We start from the raw sequence: 18,955 nt of genomic DNA on the forward strand, positions 1-18,955 counted from the left end.
TGATAATTGCCTCAGTGCTTATGGTGTTTGCTTGCAGGAGGACACTGTCTTCCCACTGGATTCAGAGGATATTCCACAGGCAATGTTGATGATACTTCTCCAACAACTTTAGATCTCCTGTACATTGTCCATGTCTCGGCTCCATACAGCAAGGTGGGGATCATGACTGCTTGACAAACCATGAGATTGGTTTCAGATCTCATGATCTCATCTTTGAGCACCCATTTCTTCAGGTGTCCAAAGGCTGCACTTGCACATTTGAGGCAGTGTTGGATTACTTTGTCTATGTCAGCCTTCTGCAAGAGATGGTCTCTGAGGTACAAGAAATACTCAGTGTTGTCCAGAGTTTGACTGTGGATCTGGATTACCAGAGCTGGGGACTGTTCATAAGGAGCTTGTTGGTGGAGGACCTTAGTCTTCTGAATTTTAAGCATCAGTCCTGTTTTCTTGCATGCCTTGGAAAAGATGTTGATGATTGCCTGGAGGTCTGCTGCTGAGAGAGCACACTACAGCATCATTGGTGTATTGGAGTTCAATGATTGAGGTTGGGGTGGTGTTGGTGTTGGTTTTGACTTGGAGCTGCCTGAGGTTAAACAGCTTACCATCCATTTGGTAGGTTAGCTGCACTCCAGCTGGAAGCTCGTTGGTGGTCAGATGTAGCATGACAGCAAGGAATGTTGAGAAGAGTGTTGGAGCGATGACGCAGCCTTGCTTTACTTCCATTTTAACCTCCACAGAATGTGTGATAGATCCATTACTGAGAACCACCACTCTCATACCATCATGGAGCAGGCAGAAAATGGTGACAAAATTTGGTGGGCATCCATACTTCAGAAAGATCCTCTTCAACACCTCTTGGCTAACAGATGCCTTGTCATTCTTCATCTGCTTGATGGTTTTCCTGACCTCAGCAAGGGCTGGAGGGATTCTGAGATCATCACTCTTGCCCCTATTGGGTAATGATAGCTCTTTCTCCAGCTGTTTTTTTTTCAGGCTGAGTTTTCCTATTTCAGCAATTGAGTGAGTACAGACTCTGCAAGCTTGTTCTGTATCTGAAATGATACGTAAACCGATACTAACCATTAAACAGCTTCTCCACTCTCGTCAAAAAGAACTGATTTTGCAGGCAAAAATGCCGGTGTGCATTTATATATATTTTTTTATCCTGGTAGAAAGTTACCCAATGAGAGAATATTTAAAGCATATTGGATGCTAACATGTTATCCTTGCCCTGTGTGTGTGTGTGTGTGTTTGTGCGCGCGCGCGCGCGCTTTTGGAAATTAGATGAGATTGCACTTCCAGTAAACATCAAGCAAAGGGCTGCAGCCTCTACTTGAATGCACAGAGAGAAATCAAGCTTGGAATGCAGATTTTTACACACACAATGTTGATTTCCAGTGAAGAATCATATCCTGGCAAAAAGCCAAATGGGGGGGGGGGGTCGTATTCATCTTAATTTGTCAGTTATCCATGTTGTGGATCAATCTGATGTCTCTTTCATTCTTTGTGCCATAATGCAAAATAATGAGTCTGATGGATGCTAAAGAGCTAGATAATTGCTCTTTTATTCTGTCTTTCTTACATATTACTTCTCAGCATTGTTTTGAGAGGCACTGGGCCTTGTGAGCCTTTCTGGGCTGCAGACTCTCACATATTTATGTAAGAATACTTTTAAGATGTGGATGTGGGGTGGAGGGTGAGGGGGAAGAAGACAGGACATAATTCAAAAATTTGCCCTGCATATTCAGTTCTGTTATGGAAAATGCAGAAAATCCAAGTAACTAAACTGCTGGGATAAGTTCCAGTAAGAATCCTTCAAATTCCAAGATTCTGTATGCAGCCTCTTCAGTACTTATTGCAGATGCCATGACTGAATGCTCGATGGCAATTAAGCCATGGGCAAGCAATGCTGCGTGCTAAAGATTGTTGAAATACGAGAGCCTAATAAATCCCAGCTGTTCATGTCTGGAAATCAGGATGACTTAATTATGACTGATGAGACAAAAGTTGTCCAACTTCTGGAGAAAAGAAATTTAAAAGAGGAAACATGAAAGCAAAGGAAAGAAGTGTATCAGAGTTCTGCTACTGTAGGTGGCATGTGGCTGCTCTTCTTTCTATGCAACAGGATGAGGTACAGTTTGCTAGGAAGAGAGATGAACTCTCAATCTTCCCCACATGCACCTTCCTTTTGAAATCTCTCCATATGGAGTACAGTATATAGACCCATTTTTTAGAGTAGTTGATACAGCCCCATTTTACATGGGATTTTAGAGAGATCTGAAATCTCTGTGGCTATATGGCTTGCATTATGCAGGGGTAGCATCCCTGTATACTACTTCTAAGGCTTTGACCAGGTTTAATAAACAAGAGAGTGGATAAAGTGGCATTCTTTCTAATCTCAAAATTGGAAGTTTTCAAGGCAGTTAGAAGGTGAAATTATTGATGAACTGGGGTATCCTTGATCCAGTTCTATTTATTTGCAAAAATGTACAAAGTCCTGCTTCTTTGAAAACAGGAGGAATCAAACAAGCCAGTCAGTGCCTTTGTTCACAGTACTAAGGCTCTTTCAGCCAGCAAGCGGTCTCAGTTGTTTCTCAGCAACACCTGGTTCTGGTCCAGGCTATACTGGAGCTTTCTTCTTTTACCGTGAGACCTATCTGTGTCTCTTCCACACATGTCCACACTCATTCCAAAAAAGTACCCAGCAAAGCTTTCTGTGCCTGTATAATTCAAATTCTTCAGCCGCTTTGCATGTGGGTAGTGGTACGTGTGCCTGGGCCTTGATTTGGAGGCTGTTGTTATGCCAGCTACCTGCTTAGATCTCTTCTATAGCTATCTAAAGGATGGGCAATAGTTACCTATGGCACTTTAAACCAGACTTGACCAAAATTTTAACACTATAATGGTAGGTGCCAAAGTTACAGCTTAGTATACTTGTGACTTCTTGTAGTCTTTCCCCTTGATAAAGGGGTTAGAGGCTTAAGACACAAATGTCAGAGCTGTCAGGGACTTCTCAACAAAACAGATTTTCACTGAAGGTTTTAGAATTGAAGGACAGAAGACTGGAAGGATGTCATGGGTAAAGGGTCCATTTCCCTGCTATTGCAGGAAACCACATCATATAGTCCATTTTATAAACTGGTCAAGCTCCACATTAAAATTGTAAGGTTCCACCCTACAAACAACAACAAGAACTACTGGAGGGCTATTCCACAACCTCACACCATTGTTGGTTAGAAAGCTTCTAATTTGCAGTCTAAATTTACTCATGGCCAGTTCATAACTATTGGTTCTTAGGTCAGCATTGTCCTCTAGCTTATGTAGTTCTTTTTCTTTCCTGGTGTTCATTTCCTGGATATTATTATAGAAAGGAATTGATGCCCCTCTCAACTTTTTTGGTGCTGGGTTAAATAAGCTAACCTCTTTCAGTAAGATAGGCTTTCCATTTCCTGTATTTTCTGCACCTGTTCCAGTTTGAATATGGGTGACAAATTGTACACAATATTTCCTATGAGGTTTCACTAGTGCCTTGCACAGTGGCATTCACATTAATGCTTCCCTATCTCTACTGACAATATGTTGCCTGGTATATTCTTTTAACCTTTTCGTGACTGTATTGTTTTGGTAGCTCAAAGTTTACCATCTCCTATACAATTATTTTCAATTAATGAGCACTCATTTCATGTCAGAACTGCCTGTTATTTCTGCCTAACTGCATGGTCTTGAACCTATTCAATTTCTAATTTTCTAGTCTTTAATATCATTCTGTTTGATATCTCAGTTTCTTCTCTTTGACGATGCCTCCCAAAATTGTATGTAACCAGCAGATTTCATTAGCATACGCTTCTTTTTCTGTCCATGTTATTAATGAAAATAATAAATAAAATTGGTTCCAGGTCCAATCTTTGAGACACTTCACCAGTAATCTCCCATCTACCCAATAGTTTCACAGACTATTGCCATTTCTCTTTTAACCATTTCCTTACTCCCCTTACAATTTTTGCACCAATCCCCATCTTCTCCAGGATAACTAACTGTTCCAGTCTGCCTCTGTATTGAGTGCTTCTCTGAGGTCTGCCTAGATTAGCTTTACCTCATTTTCCCTGCTTTAGAAAATCAGTTATCAAACATATCAAGTTAGTCTGGCATGATCTGATTTTGGTAAACCCATATGGCATTTTATTCCATTTACCTTTTAACTTTGGCTTTGATTTTGGCTTCAAATTTGTTAAAACTAAAAAATTCTCTTTGGGAATTTTGGAAACATTTTCTCAGGTCTGGGATGAAAAGTCTGGTCGAAACAAGAGAGAAGTATCACAGCATTGAATGGCAAGTAGCTCAGTAGTTCATATACTCCAGTATTAACTAAAACCAGGAACTTGAACATGGATCTCTCACATCACAATCCACTAGCTTATTGACTACCTGGGACAGAAGCTTAACTACAAGGTTTTGCACCCTGGGTGGCAGTGACCATGCCTGGACCAGTGGCAGTGGCAATTTTGGTGACCAGGCCAGCACTGAGGGCAGCTGTTGTTCTTGTGTCCCCTCCAACTCAGCGTCTGGGACTGCTGCCCTCATCACCCATTCCTAATTATGCTGCTAACTTGCAGTTTGTCTGTCTTAGGTTTTGTTACAAAAAACAAAACCTTCAGAAGGTCTCAGATTAGTCCCAGTGCAGAACAGGAAAACCTAAATTGTCAGTTTCATTTCAAGATAGGCAAATAGTGTGCTGCACTGCTTTATTAATGCTGGTGTGTAGCCAGGGATTCTGATTTGCATAGATAATTAAACTCCAAATGTCCACCCCACAGTGTGCTAGCTTCTTAGTGAACTTCATAGCCCTTTCCCATAACTGCAGGTGATAAATTGCAAACCTGGGTGCTGGATGACCCTGAGGGACTTGTGAGACTTTGACATTTCCAAATATAGCTGAATTTTGCATCCCCTCCTGAATCTACCCAGTCCTCAACCTCCACATGTAACTTTACTACAGTATTTCACTTCCACTTTAACCTGCTGTACCAGTCATAGAACCCCTCTGAAATTTTAGTTCAGAGCTGAGAAAATCAAGGACTTTTCCCTACTTGTGATCTATTATAGGGATGGCTATCCAGAGATGGAAGACAAATACATAATCCCTATTTTCTTTTGGTGTACCTGGATCAGTACACAAGAGATGCCAGTGCCCCATTGTGTTTTGCTGAGCATTTAGACATAGAAGTGGCAAGAAGCTGTCTGATAAGTTATACTGCTAATGCACTAAAATTAACAAAAGGAAACTAGCATAAGGGAAACTAGTAAAGACGACCTTTATTTTGCATGTGTTTCCATAACTGAGTAGCTGTGGCACATCACCATAAGCATAAAGTTATATTGTGGTTTGGAGCCATGTTCAGAAATCCTGATTCTAGAAGTCAGAGAACTGAATCTCCTTTTCACAAAACAAGTTGTTTTATGCCAGAACAGTTCCTGTAAGGAGCTGTGTGAATGCTCCTCTGTGTGTTAACTACCAACATTTGTTATTAATTTACCCTTTAAGCCCTGTTTCTAAAGCCTCCCCTCTGGAAAAAGTTTGAAAAGCTTGCTTTGAAGGGCAATGTTATAAAGATGAACAGTTTAGCCAGAGGCGGTCATTAACCACCAAAATATCAGTTTGTCTTGGGTTGTTCAGCAAAAAAACCAAAACAAAAACAAGAGATGTCAGTGCTGTGTCATGACCTTCTTTTCCCTTATTGGCACTAACTTAGAAACAAGAGCTCAAGAAAGTGTGGCCATGTAGAATAATGGGATGAGTCAGCAGAAATAAAACTGTAATCAGGATGGTTTTTTGTTTTTGTTGCAGTCAGAGCAGGTTTTTAACAGTATAGATCAAAGAGCAAGCAAAGATGAGCAGAAAACAAACAAAATGCAGATTTTCCCACCCAAGGTCACAGAGCATCTCTTGCAAGTCCTTCCAGGCATCTTCCTTATTCTGTCTGTCCAGCTTTTACAGCTCTCGTGAGGGAAATGAGTGGCACAGCTAGCATTAAGCTTTCAACTGTTCATGTCGCAGATTGTGCCCCTTCTTTCTTTTGCTCAGTATTGACTGTGAGCGAGTCATATTTTCTCTCCTTGGAACCACACCAAGTTATTTGGACCACAGTGTGTATCCCCCCCCCCCCACTCGCCTGCCATGCCTTGACGATCATTGTGTCTGGGAGGATGTATGTTCTGGCCTACACGTCTGTCTGGTCCTATCAAAGATCTTCTGCAGGGCTCCAACCTCCCCAGTACCCTGTCCCTGTTCTCTCAGGTGGATGGGCACTGTTCTCCGTGGACGATGAGCAGAGACTGTCCGGGTCTCTCTCTCTCTCATCTTCAGCTCGCAGTAGCTCATCCTAGTTCCTCATCATTCAGCCCTATTGCTCTCCCTTGGAGTTTTTCCTTTGTAGGTCCTGAGGCCTCTGCAGTTATTCTCTTCGGGGCTTGTAGGCACCTTCCCTCTTTCCTTTAAATCAACTTGTCGGGTGAAGTGTTCTTCCCCTCCTCTTTCGTGCTATTACTGCTCTTTAAGCCAAAGGGATTTAAATCAAAGGTAAGGCCCTAGCTGGATCCTCTCTCACGCTATTTGTTTAGAACTCAAAATTAATTGGTATCTCCCTTGGGTCTCTTCTCCTCCCTTTTTGGGTCTATTCTGTTATTGGCAGCATGTCCCTGCTTGGTTCTTTGCTCACCAGCAAGATGCATACACTCTGTTTCTTTATGCTGGTGGCTTCAAGTCACCTCTGTCCTTGCTTGCCCCAGCAAACCAGTCTGCTCTCACTTGCTCTGGCTCCCTCCTTCCTTGGTGGGCTGGCCCAACCGCTTCCCACAGGCATTCTTCCCCTAGATGGCCAGCTTGGGATCTGTGAGGACACAGTCCCATCCTTCCCCTTTCTCCCCGTTTACTTATCTCCTTCAGGCAAAAGGTTGATCTCTCCTCAGGGATTGTCTCAGTCTCTGCAGCTCCTGAGGGTCCAGTGTGCTAGGATGCTTCTCTGGGTTCTTCCGCCTTCTTGCTGCCTGAGGTCAGGTTTCTTCTTGGGAACACCAAGTGATGAACTTCCCTCAATGTCCTCCCCTTAAACTGCCTGCTGCCTGCCAAAGGCCAATGACGGCCGGTTCCCCTGGAGCACAGGTTCTCGCTCTCCCCTGGCTGCCTGAGTCGTGCCACTCATCCAGACTCAAATGGGTGAGTTCCCCCACCTGCAGGGCTGTTTTCAGCAGGAGCGTGGCAGGGGTTGAGACCCTGTCCCTGCCATATTGACTTACTTTTATTTGATACAGTACACACACTGGCTCTGCAGAAATTTCAGTAATAGAATACAAAAACATTGTATTATAGTGAAGTTCATTTGGGCCCAGCATGTACATGCTATTTTTCCATCAGATTTTCCGGAATTTGGTTGCAGCTGCAAGAGAAGAGTCTAATTCATAAAGCATATCCTGCAAGTGAGCTACATCTTAGAGAAAATTTTGGGTGGTTTCCCTTCTCTTAGCTGATCCAGAATATTTTTATTATGATTGTGTTTCAGCTTGTATTTCTTCCCCGGATAATTTTCTAGTCTTGGGGTGTATGTATGTACAGTGCCTAACACAATGGGGGACCCCAAATCTCAGATGAAAGCTAGTGGTACTGTGATACAAATAAATAGACATTGCATTCTTTCTGGTGGTTGTCCAAATGAAAGCTGAAAGTGATACTGCTCAGAAGAGGGCAAAGGGAACCCCAGTATCCTGGGCAACACTCTGTCTTTCAGTGACAGATCCTAACATTGAGGTCTGTGTAAGAGCTATTGCTGAGTGTTAATGGCTGCTGTTTTGGCTTGCTCAAGCACTGCTCTGCCAGGATGTAATTCATTATCAGTAAGTACTTTGAGTTACAGAAAATGAAAAGCGCCATCTATATAGTGAAACCACACTTTAAATCTCTTGGAGTCTCCCTTTTGATTTATTCCTCAGTGCTAGACTCTGTCTACCTTTATTGTACCTCCACAATTTAGGACATGGAGGCAACTGGTATGTAGAAGGTGGTGAAGCTGCATTCATGACTCATTCTACATATTGAAGTGAGCCTGGAAGCAAGGATGTCCATGTAGATGTCTGTGCTTATTATGCCAGTACACTTCTATCTTGCAAGGGTGTTAAGGCCTAGCTCGTTAATGTGAGTGTGTTAAGTAACTTATCTCAGTGCTGAACACCATCAAAATGCCTGTGAGAATTAAAGGCAGACAATGTTCTTTGAGCAAATCCAATATCTTTTATTAGACCAAGTCAAATAGTTGGAAAAAAATTTTGTAGCAAGCTTTTGGGTTTAAAAACCCTTCGTCAGGTGGACGAAGCCTCTGCAGTTGGCGTGTGCTCTTCCTGGATGGATTGAGTAGTAAAGAAGCCAGAGGCTGGTATGCATGCAAGACAGGCAGTCAGTGGAGATGTAAATTGAGGTGTCGGTAGGTGAGAGACAGACGGGGAAGGGCAGAGGGAAAAGGGGGATGAATGCAGTCTTCTCCTCCCCACCCAGCCTCTCTCACCCACTGACCCCTGAATTTACATCTTCACTGATTGCCTAGCAGTGGCTGTTCCCAGAGCCCAGGCAATCCCTGCTTGTGCTGTGCCCAGTGCACACAGGCCAAGCAGGGAGCCCCCCAAGCCTGGTGTCCTGTCCTGGCCAGGCAGCATTCCCCTGTGGGCAGGACAGCTGTGCTTCACCCCCAGACAGCTTCACGGCCTGGGATGTGTCCTACCTCTGGTGCTGGTGAGTACACCTGCTGCGGCCCGAGTCTGCAGAGTCCCAGGGCAGCGTCCACTCCCAGCCTGCCTGCCCTGACTCCTCCTCTGGCTGCCCCCTTCCCAAGGGCCCAGCCAGGCCAGTCAGCCTGCAGCACCTCCCCCCATGTCTGCTTCTCCCCATGCTTTGCTTCTCTTCTCTTCTCCCCCATCACAACATGCTTAACAAAAAAGAATACATAAGAACAAAAGTGGTATATGATGTATAATTTTTTGTCACCAGATTTAGAATTTTTAGAAAACCTGGCATTTACTGTAAAAAATAAAAGCATCATTTATAATTATTAACTATATTAATATGCAGTGTCTCTTGCCATGTACCCTATGCCCCAGTTTTTTGTTTTTCTTACGTGCTTGCACTCCAGCACCTTATGGGGTACACATTGCTGTTTTTTCAGTACTCTGGCCAAAAATGTTGCCTACCGCTGGTTTATACTGTGTTTTTCCTATCTACAATTGTTTTATATGGCTACCATATCTGATAAAGCAATGCTTTATGATTACTAAATGTTTTGATGTTGCCTACGTGTATGAAAAATTTGCCAGTGGTACTTAAGGCTGTATTGTTTTAAATTGGTGGTACTCAGGCTGTCAGAGTTTGGGAATCGCTGCTGTAGAGCACTTTCAGGGGACTGATAACACTACAAATATCACTTCTGTCATTACACATTGTACCGTAGGGCCTCGCTGATGTACTGGTGAACCTTAAAGCTGTACCTTTCTTGCTGTTTATTTCACCTTTGAATCTAGAGCAGCTTGCGACAGCTAGCATACCAAATAACCATCCCATTTCTTCCTCCAAAGATAAGGAGAAAGAGGGTGTGCACCAGGAAAACACAGTATAGCACAAGGGCAGGAACAGAGTATGTCAATGTAAAGAAGGTTAGTATTCCATCTTTTATTTTTTCCCCTTCTACTTTTTCCTTGGGGTTTTTTTTCCCTTTAACTTCTCCCTCTCCAAACCATGTTGTCTGTCTTTCTCCTTCTGTCTTTTTTATATTTTTAAAACAACATCTTATCTTTTACCAAGGGAAGGAGATTTCAGTCCTTGACTCTTTTGAGCCTTCATACTTTCTATATGCTCTGCACTCCTCTGTTTTCTATTATCTCTTTATTGCCCTCCTTTCACCATCTTCCCTCTGCTCTGGGGCTCTCTTTTCATGCCCTTTTTCCTTTTTCTCCCAAAAGGCCAGATACTGCTGCCTTCACCTAGACATGGATATCATCCCTTTTCTTTCAATGAGGTTAATTAACGTTTATCTTGTAACTCCCCCCCACCCTCCCCTCCATCAGGGAACCTGTTGTTGCCAGTGGAAGGCTCCATGTCTTTTATTTCACTATTGTCTTTTCACAAGACAGGTGCTGGCACTGAAGGTGAGGAGGAGAAGGTAGTGTCATCCTCTCTTCCATCTCGCTGCCCAGTTCCATATGCAAGCAACTGAACTATCACTACACCAAGCTGTACCTTCTCCCAGACAAAGGTCATAGTGGTAGGTCAGATAGTGGTAGGTGGTAGCTAGGAGGAAATTCACTTTGGCTATGGAGTACAAACTGCCGGCCAAAAATCTGTTATGACAAATTGAGGAGTGGCTGCTATAAGATGTAGCTGAACCCCTGGGTAAATGTCAAATATCATGGATAGCCAATCCTAGCTAGAGAGTCCACGTAGCCTCTCTTTCCCTCCATCTGTCAGTTTATAATTTGAAGGCTGTCTCTTTAAGAAAAGGGCTGTATTTGACTTGATTAAATGGAAGGGAGGTTACATGGTTTCAAAATTTCAGAGGCCTGTGTGACCATACTCTTCAGGGTGAACTAAAGGCCGTCTTCTGTTACTGTCCTTGAAGCATCATGCTGCTTAGATATAAACTCATTACCTTTTATGTATTAAAATTAAGAGTTTGACAACAAGACTGATAATAAGCTGCTAAGTGTTCTCATAAGTAACTGTTTTGTCAAATGCCTGCAGATCTTACTGCATAGAAAGTTATTTTGTAGTATGCTGTGTGTGTCTAAAGAATACATGTGTGTATTTAGATTTTTGTAGAGAGGTAGATGAAGTGTATGTGTACATGCTCTCCTTCAGCCTCAGACCTTTTTTTGCAGGAATCATCACACAGATGCTTCTGGCCTTCCTTTTTGTAGCATAAAAACAAGAAAAACTGAGTCTTTTATGTTCCATGACATAGCAGATAATGTAAGATTGTCTTCCCCTCCACTTATTGGATTTATAAGACATTTTGATGGCTGTCCTCGGGAATAATGTGATCTGCCAACAGCCATTTCTTAGTCTGTCAGCCTGCCTTCCACTTGCCAGATTCTTTCCAGTCCTCTTTACCAGTCTTGGGTCCTACACAGCTTTGTAAAGGGAAGAATTCAGTAACTCTCAGAGCAAGAGCTGACTACTCTGGTGTTGAGCTAGGTGGCATCTTTAAGACTGCAGTATTATAACAGCAGCATGCCAGGGCCTGGGACATCAGAGCAGAGCTGGAACTCAGCAACTGCCTAAAGACTTTGGAAATAATGTATTTTGTAGAATTTTATCAAGAAAAGCAAAATGATTGCTCCTTCCATCTGTTGCATAGGATTGAAACTGGTTCTGCTTTATCCTTCCACAACTCCAGCTTTGAGGATCACGTTTTCAAAGGAAGTTGCAATAGTTATCAAAACATACACTCTACAGTTGCCCAAACAAAAGAGGGGTATTTACTGATGTGGTCACCCTTTTTTGTCTACAAAATATAACTGCTGCTCAGATCTTCACCAGGTAGCTACTGACACAAGATTTTGATAGATCAGCATTTGGTAAACTAGAGCCCACCCACCCTCTACCCAGACTTATGTTTACACCACTGCATACAGGAATCCATATTGGTATGGCAGCACAGCTGGCCTTAGCCAAAATAGTGCCCTGACGAGGTGCCCCTTCCCCCTATTTCAGAAATAAAGCTGTAATCTCAAGTTTTTTATAATTTTCTTTTTTTGTATTTTTTTTATTAAATGACACAAAAATCAATTGAGTTAAATTCAGTCGTATTCAAATGAATGATATGCCATAAAAAATAACATAACTGTGACAAACTAAGCATTAAATTAAACATTAAACTAATAAAGAACAGTAACAAATAAAAAAAATCCTTGTTCACTAAGATTCGAAGACTCAGAAGATGACCCTGCTTGTGCCCTTGCTAGGGATGTGCAAGGTTAAATGATTTCCTAACTGATAAGTGTAGTGATAACCACTGTCCTTTAACTCAGGGCAGGGTGCAGTGTGCCAGAGAAGGGGGAAGCAAAGCTGCATGGTGCCGTAGGAGGAATCAGAAGGCAGCAGGGCAAGCAGAAGGGAGGGAGAAAGGAGCAGGAAGAAGGGAGGGGCAATAGGGGCTACTACTCATAGCCTAAGAGGAAAACAGCAGGCAGGCTCATCAATTAAGCAATTAGCTGCTGGCTCATAGGTGCTTACTCCCTCATAGCCTGTGTTGTCTCGCTGGGCTTGCCTCTTCCCCCTCCATCCCCCCCAGTCAAAGGGCCCCCACAGCTGAGAGTGGCTCCCAGGAGCAGCTGTGTGGGATCTGCTGCATTATCACTCAGTTAATCATTTAACCAATACAATTAGGGAATTAAAGAAATATTTTTTAATGGTATTTACTCCCCTACCTTTTGCAGCCGCAACCTCTGATATTGCTTGTAACAGATCTGTTTTGAGCCACGGCATTCTTGACAGACAGGATGGCCAACAAAGATAGCCTGACAATTGCAAATATGTCTTTATGAACTTCAACTTTGAGAAGCTCTGTTTGCTGCCTGGCACTGCTACAGGCATGGTTAACAGGATCCTGGGTGCGAGCCATGCGTCTCAGAAGTTGTCATGAAGTTCACTGTTGTAAATAAATTGTAGAACTTCTTGAGGAGCGCTACAGTCCGTTGGAAGTAGCTATCTCCAAAGTCTAAGTTCTTTGCACAAGTCAATGTCACTAATGTCAGAGCTCTCTCCGTATGTCAGCACACAATGAAGGTCCTTACAGTGCTTCTTCAAAGTTTCTTTGTCAAGGCGTTGCATCATGTTATATAGAAAGCCCCAAAGGTTCACATATTGATTCATTTTCTCAATCCATTCTTCCATGGACGCTCTCACCATGCTTACAAGCTGGTTGAAAAATTTAAGTCTGAACTTGCCTGCTGGACTGTTAACTGTTTCATCTTCACATCGGTAGCTGAATTGATATTTTTAATGATGAACACGTGAGGCTGGTTTAAACACTAGATCAACACTAAGACTATGCACCTTATCCTATTTTACCCTTTGCTCTGCTTTGACCCATTTTTGGCAGGAATTGAAATAACTGATTTCATGATGCACAGGAATCTGAGACGTGCTTCCAATCACGTGACCCCTCAAACGCTAGAGATGATTTTGGATTCCAGTCAAACAGCTTGTAGTGGAAACAGAAACACTTGTCAGTGAACTCTGAGTAAAGCAGCCAGCTCTGCTTTAGAACTTCACAGTTTTCAAGATTTCTGTATAAAAACACCATAGAAAACTGGTGATTCTAGAGGAAAATCCATGTTCTTTCCTTTTGGTGAACTATTGGTCAATAGAAGATCTTGAATTTTGGAGGTTAGATTGGGCCGTAAAGCAGGATAGGAAATGGCATCACCAACACCAATAATGGGAATCGTTTAATCTCTATCATTAGTGAATTTCATCATTATTCTAGTCCGGATTAAGAATTTCTGTTTCAGTTGGATCTCTGTTTCTCTCGTGATGTTTCTTGAAAATTGAACTGTGGATCATCCATGCATCTGACCTGTCCACTGTGATTGTCTTGATACTAATGCACAGGTTGTTGCTAATAGATTTCAAGTATTTTTTCATTGTATCTACATTTTTTGTATTGCAGTCATTAACTGAGCTTTTTGTTTCCTCTTCTACACCCCTGACATCCTTTTCTTAGGTACTTCAGACATTTTAGTTCCTTCCAAGTTTCGCAAATGATGAAAATTTGAAACAAGCTTCCTGGCATATACATGAACATGCCTGCACATGCCTGCACACACTTGCAAGGGTCACAGATGATGAAAATTAAAACCAGCATCCCAGCTCTGCTCCCGCTTCTGCCACCATCAAGCAGCCACCCCCTCCCCCAGGCAGTGCAGTTCTGGTATGTATTACTATTCAGGCAACTAAGGAAGTTGATGGCCTGTTAATGACCCATTGTTCTTTACTTGACTGACGTTAACAATCATCTCTCTTAGCTGCCTGAATAGTAATACCAGAACTGCACCAGCCGCCTCACACCCGCCTCTGCCTGCAGAGCTGTACCACTCCACTGGTGCCCCTGGATGCCTTGGATGGTCACCCAAACCATGCACCTTTAATTTCACCTCTGGACTGCAGAGCAGCTGTGAATTCTCTTATAGGGCCTGATCCAAGTTCCATTAAACCAGGGGTATCAAACTCATCTGGCCCCGTGGACACAATGAAGGCCCTGGGGCCAGTCTGCAGGCTGGATTGGGCCCATGGGCCCCCTTACTCCTCCCTCTTACCCAGCATATCTGATTTGGCAGTCAATCTGGAACCCGAGCTGCATGTGGCATGGATCACAGAGTGGCCAGAATGGGCTCCACGTGCAATGCTGCATGCAGTAGCCATCCCGGTCAAAATGTGCCTTATGCAGCCCCTGCCCTGCCAGCTGCAGGAGTGCACCCCATTTGGCACCTGCCTGAGTCAGCCTGTTGCCAGACCCCTGTTGCCAGGCACCTGCAAACACCATGTGCAGCACAGGTCCCAGACTGACTGAAGGGGGAGCTCTGTGTGGTGTGCATCCCAGAGCAGGTGCCACTGTGATGCTGTCCAGCCAAGACAGCCACCGTGTGCAGAGCAGCTGCTGCTCCATCCAGACTACAGCACCTACTGTGCCCGTTCCAGCCCCTCTGAGATCCATGCCATGCACAGCACAAATCCCAGACCAGCTGGAACAGCCACCAGATCAGGTAAACTGAGAGAGAGGGAAGGGGAGGGAGTTCGTGGGTCGGACCAACCCTGTGATCAGGCCCTATGCCATGGACAAGTGTCATGCCCCATATGGGTCTTATCAGACTTGGGGCACCACCAGGGATCAGATCTTGGGGTGCCATGGGCCAAATCTGGCCTATAAGCTATATGTTTGACACCCCTCCATTAAAGGCTCAGATTCAACTAGCTGTTATGTCCCAAGAGAGAAACCTTGCAGTCACTGTAAATAGTTGTCTAAAAACATCAGCTCAATGTGCAGCAGAAACCAAAAAAGCCAATAAAACATTGAGTATCTTTAAGAAGGGAATTGAAAACAAAGTGGAAAATATCATGGCATTAAAAAATTCCATGGTGTGCCCACATCTTGAAATCTGTGTGCCGTTCTGGTCTCTGCATCTCAAAAGGATGTAGTAGAATTAGAAAAGGTAGAGAGAAGGGCAGCTAAAATGATCAGAGTCCTGGAGTAGTTGCCATACCAGGAGAAACTAAAAAGGCTAGGACTCTTCAGTTTGGAAAGCAGAAAGCTGGTGGATATAATAAAGGTCTGTAAAGTCAAGAAGGGTGTGGACCAAGTGAACAGGGAACTGCTGTTCACCCAGTCCCAGAATACTAAAACTAGGGGGCGCCTGCTGAAGTTAGTAGATGACGAGTTTAAAACTAACATGAGAAAGTACCTTTTTAAACAATGTTAACTTGCATTATGTTACATTAACTTGTGGAATTCATTGTCACAGGAAGTGCTGGAGTCAGATTGCATAGCCAGGCTAAAAAAGGGACTGGATAAATCCATGGATGATAGATCAACTAATGGCTATTGAACAAAATGGTTGGAGTTGTTTCCTCTGGCATCTCTAACCCAAAAAATGATGGATGATGGTATTGAATAGGGGATAGATCACTCTAGAGCAGTGGTCTCCAGCTTTTGTAAGTACCAGATCACTTTTTGAATTCAAGTCCAACCCGGGATCTACCATGTGCCACCCCTCCATCCCCCATCCAGCAGGTCAGTCTGTGAGGGAGAGAAGGGGCTGGAGGGTAGATTGAGGGAGTGGGGCAGGGGCTGGGGTGAGTGGGGTCCTGGCCAAGCTGGGTGGTGGGACGATCGGAGCCCGGGCAGCTCATCCAGGAGTGGGGCAGGGGGAGGTCTCCTGCCACCCTAGCAGAGGCCCAGGGGGCACATGTCCCCCCCCCAACATGTGCGCAGGACAGAGGCAACTGCTGCTGTGGGCTGGGCTTTGTGCCATGAGCCCCGCTGCAGCTGCCCCAGGAGCACCGCACTGCCACGTGCATCCCACCACTGAGTTGAGGCGTGCCGCCTAGCCCCCTGGTGGTGGGACATGGAGCCTCTGACAGTCGATCTCAGTCTGGGGGTGCATGCACTCAGCCCCTCCAGACTGAGATCAACTCTGAGGCACCACAATTGACCAGTCAATCACGATTGACTGATTGGTGACTACTTCTCTAGAGATATCCAGTTCAGTGCTCTCCCCATATAACATCCATTTCTGCCCCTGTCAGAAACAGGATACTGAGTGAAAGAGACCACTGGTCTGACCCATTTGGTATTTTTATGTTCATATGATAACAGTCCCATTCAGGACAGTGTTGAAGAATGTGCTCAAAATCAAGCATGGACGTAGGAACTTTCCTGAATTAGGGTGAAAGTATCTTTCCCAAGGCATTTGGTGTAAGCTGTTTTAGGCCATGTTAGTGTCTATTGTAAAGGGCTATAAAAACTATAATACATCTGACAGATATTATCTTTTCACATATGGGTGATTAATATGGATCTGTTTCTGAAAGGAAGCATAGCCTCACTCTTATTGTTGATTTCCAGATACAGTCATTAACAGGCTTTCTCTGTTCTTCAAAAGGAATATATGAAGAAGACGAGAAAAGTTCCCTTTCTTAAACTTTCATTTCAAATAACTGGAATATCCCTAATATTCATATTCTTATTCTACAATAACCTTTCAGTACCCCAAGTGAGATGCTGTGTTCCTTTGTTCAATACTCTAGGCAGACATATACGCCTGTAAGACAGACTTTCGATTTGCATAATTTATCAGTGTCCTTACTCTGAACTCGCCCAGTTCCTTTTCTGCCTCCACCCATGGTATGCAGAGGATTAAATGCTACCAGGACACAAAAATGGTCCCAGAAGCTTTGACTTCAAATAGGATCAGCTGTAATATCTGAGGTCATTATTGTAGTGTCCTGTTGGCCATATCACTGTTGCATCTGAGCACTTCCCATGCTTTGGTGGCTTTAAGGGATGACTAAGAGTAGAGACCACATAGTGAGAGAGTCTGGTTAAAGATGCGGGTTTTACAGTCCCCAAGATTTGTAGCTGTCCTTATTCCTTATGGCATGAAATTTTATACTCCTGAGCCTGTGGGTGACTATTCTCAATTGCTTGTTCTCTGCTCTTTTGTCAGAGCATAAAATATGTTGTGCATTTTTCAGAAAGATGGTACATGTTTTCGGGGGGATCAGCCTCCTGTTATGTGCACTGGACTGGATCTTGCACTCAAATATTTTAGATGTGGCTCTATCCTTGGCTGTTTTAAGAGTGGGTTGATTTTTTTCTTTCAAAGAACTTTTATCAGAATTTTGAAATATATAAAGGATTTGATGAAAAATTTCCAATAATTTCTCTTTCCAAAAATTTGTTCTTAATTTTTTACTACCTCTGAAACTGGCCAGCCTTTTATAATACATATAACTCCTGACCTTTAAAAATGAATATAAATAAAAGAGATTCAAATCCTATTTTTTTAACTGGCTTTTAAACATTCTCACTGTTTTCTAGGGTTTGGGCTGAGGTGCAAGCACTCCTCCATTACTCAATCATCTACTTTCTTTTCTTCTCATTTTTTAACTTCCACGGGACTTTTGGTTTCGTAGGGCCTTGTTACACCTTATTTTGTGAGCTGCACAAACGTTGATTCATGTTAGTGCTAACTTGGAGTTTAGACCAGTCATACCATTAGTCTAGAAACCTGCACAGCTTTGACTTGCTACTGGAAGCCTGATGATTAGGAAGGTCCTTTCCAGCCCTACTTCTCTATGATTCTTTATGCTTTTAAGGCCGTGGCTGGATGGCCAAGTACCTAGTTCGAGGCCAGGGCTGTGCTTGTTGCAGGGTGGGTAGGAGCTGGTGGAGGTAAAAACCAAAACAACTCCCATGTAACCAAATGTGCAGATCTGGGACTTCAGAATTTATCACTTTACAGTCTAGGCTTTTGACTCTATGGAAATAATGGTTTAGTATGCCTTTAGCTTCAAGCCCCATAGATAACAGGACAGGGATAAGCTGAGTGAGGTATCCTCTAGGGCTCTGAAAGAATTTAGGCATAAGATTAGATGGTTCATGATTCAAAACTGATGGGTCACATCTCCAAGTTACAAGGGTCAGGATGGGGCTTGTGATCTGAGTACAAAGTTTCAGGACCCTAGATGTAGGTGGCATGTTAGAAAGTGTCAGTTTTAAGATGAAGTCATGAATTAGGGGTTGATTTCTGCAATGTAAGAATCAAGCCCTGAAGTCTGGTCTGAGATTTGCAAGATTGCGGCCAAATAGAAAAAGTTTGAAAAGGTCATGCAGTTCCCCCTGAGAATTCCATGTTGTTTCCTTGAGTTTATTTTAATAATGTTTCCTTGAGTTTGTTTATTTTAATAATGTTTCAGTCATAGCTTCCACCACTTCCCTTAGGAAAGTATTCAGCACTCTTCAGTGAGAAGAACTATTTCTTGATATTAGCTTACTCTTTGCTTACTTTCATAGAATCATAGAAAATGAGGGTTGGAAGGAACCTCAGGAGATCATCTAGTCCAACCCCCTGCTCAAAGCAGGACCAGCCCCAACTAGATCATCCCAGCCAGGGCTTTGTCTAGCCAGGTCTTAAAAGCCTCCAAGGATGGAGAGTCCATAACCTCCCTGGGTGCCTGTTCCCGTGCTTTACTACCCTTCTTATGAGAGGTTTTTCCTAATATCTAAGCTAAACTTTCACTCGTTGCTTTTATATCCGTATGCACTATTGTAACTGGTTTGGTCATAGCCCCCAGCTTTTTTACTCTGATATCTGTCCCTGCTAGAAAATCAATGGAAAACAAATTAGAACAGCCAAGATG

The 18,955-nt window shown here is 43.3% G+C and overlaps 1 protein-coding gene and 1 long non-coding RNA gene across 2 annotated transcripts in view; one reads left to right on the plus strand and one right to left on the minus strand.

The window, feature by feature from the left end:
* LOC149871428 (uncharacterized) overlaps nt 1-13,137 on the minus strand; it is a 28,164-nt gene extending 15,027 nt beyond the window's left edge. The window contains exon 1 of the long non-coding RNA XR_016440530.1: nt 12,463-13,137. This is a non-coding gene — a long non-coding RNA (uncharacterized LOC149871428). The remainder of the gene's footprint in view (nt 1-12,462) is intronic.
* The window catches only part of TSPAN32 (tetraspanin 32), a 77,544-nt gene that overhangs the window by 29,437 nt on the left and 29,152 nt on the right, over nt 1-18,955 (plus strand). The window lies entirely within an intron of this gene.

The sequence above is a fragment of the Crocodylus siamensis genome, chromosome 2 (genome assembly GCF_052110815.1).
Source record: "Crocodylus siamensis isolate JL-2025a chromosome 2, ASM5211081v1, whole genome shotgun sequence".
Taxonomy (NCBI): Eukaryota; Metazoa; Chordata; order Crocodylia; family Crocodylidae; genus Crocodylus; species Crocodylus siamensis.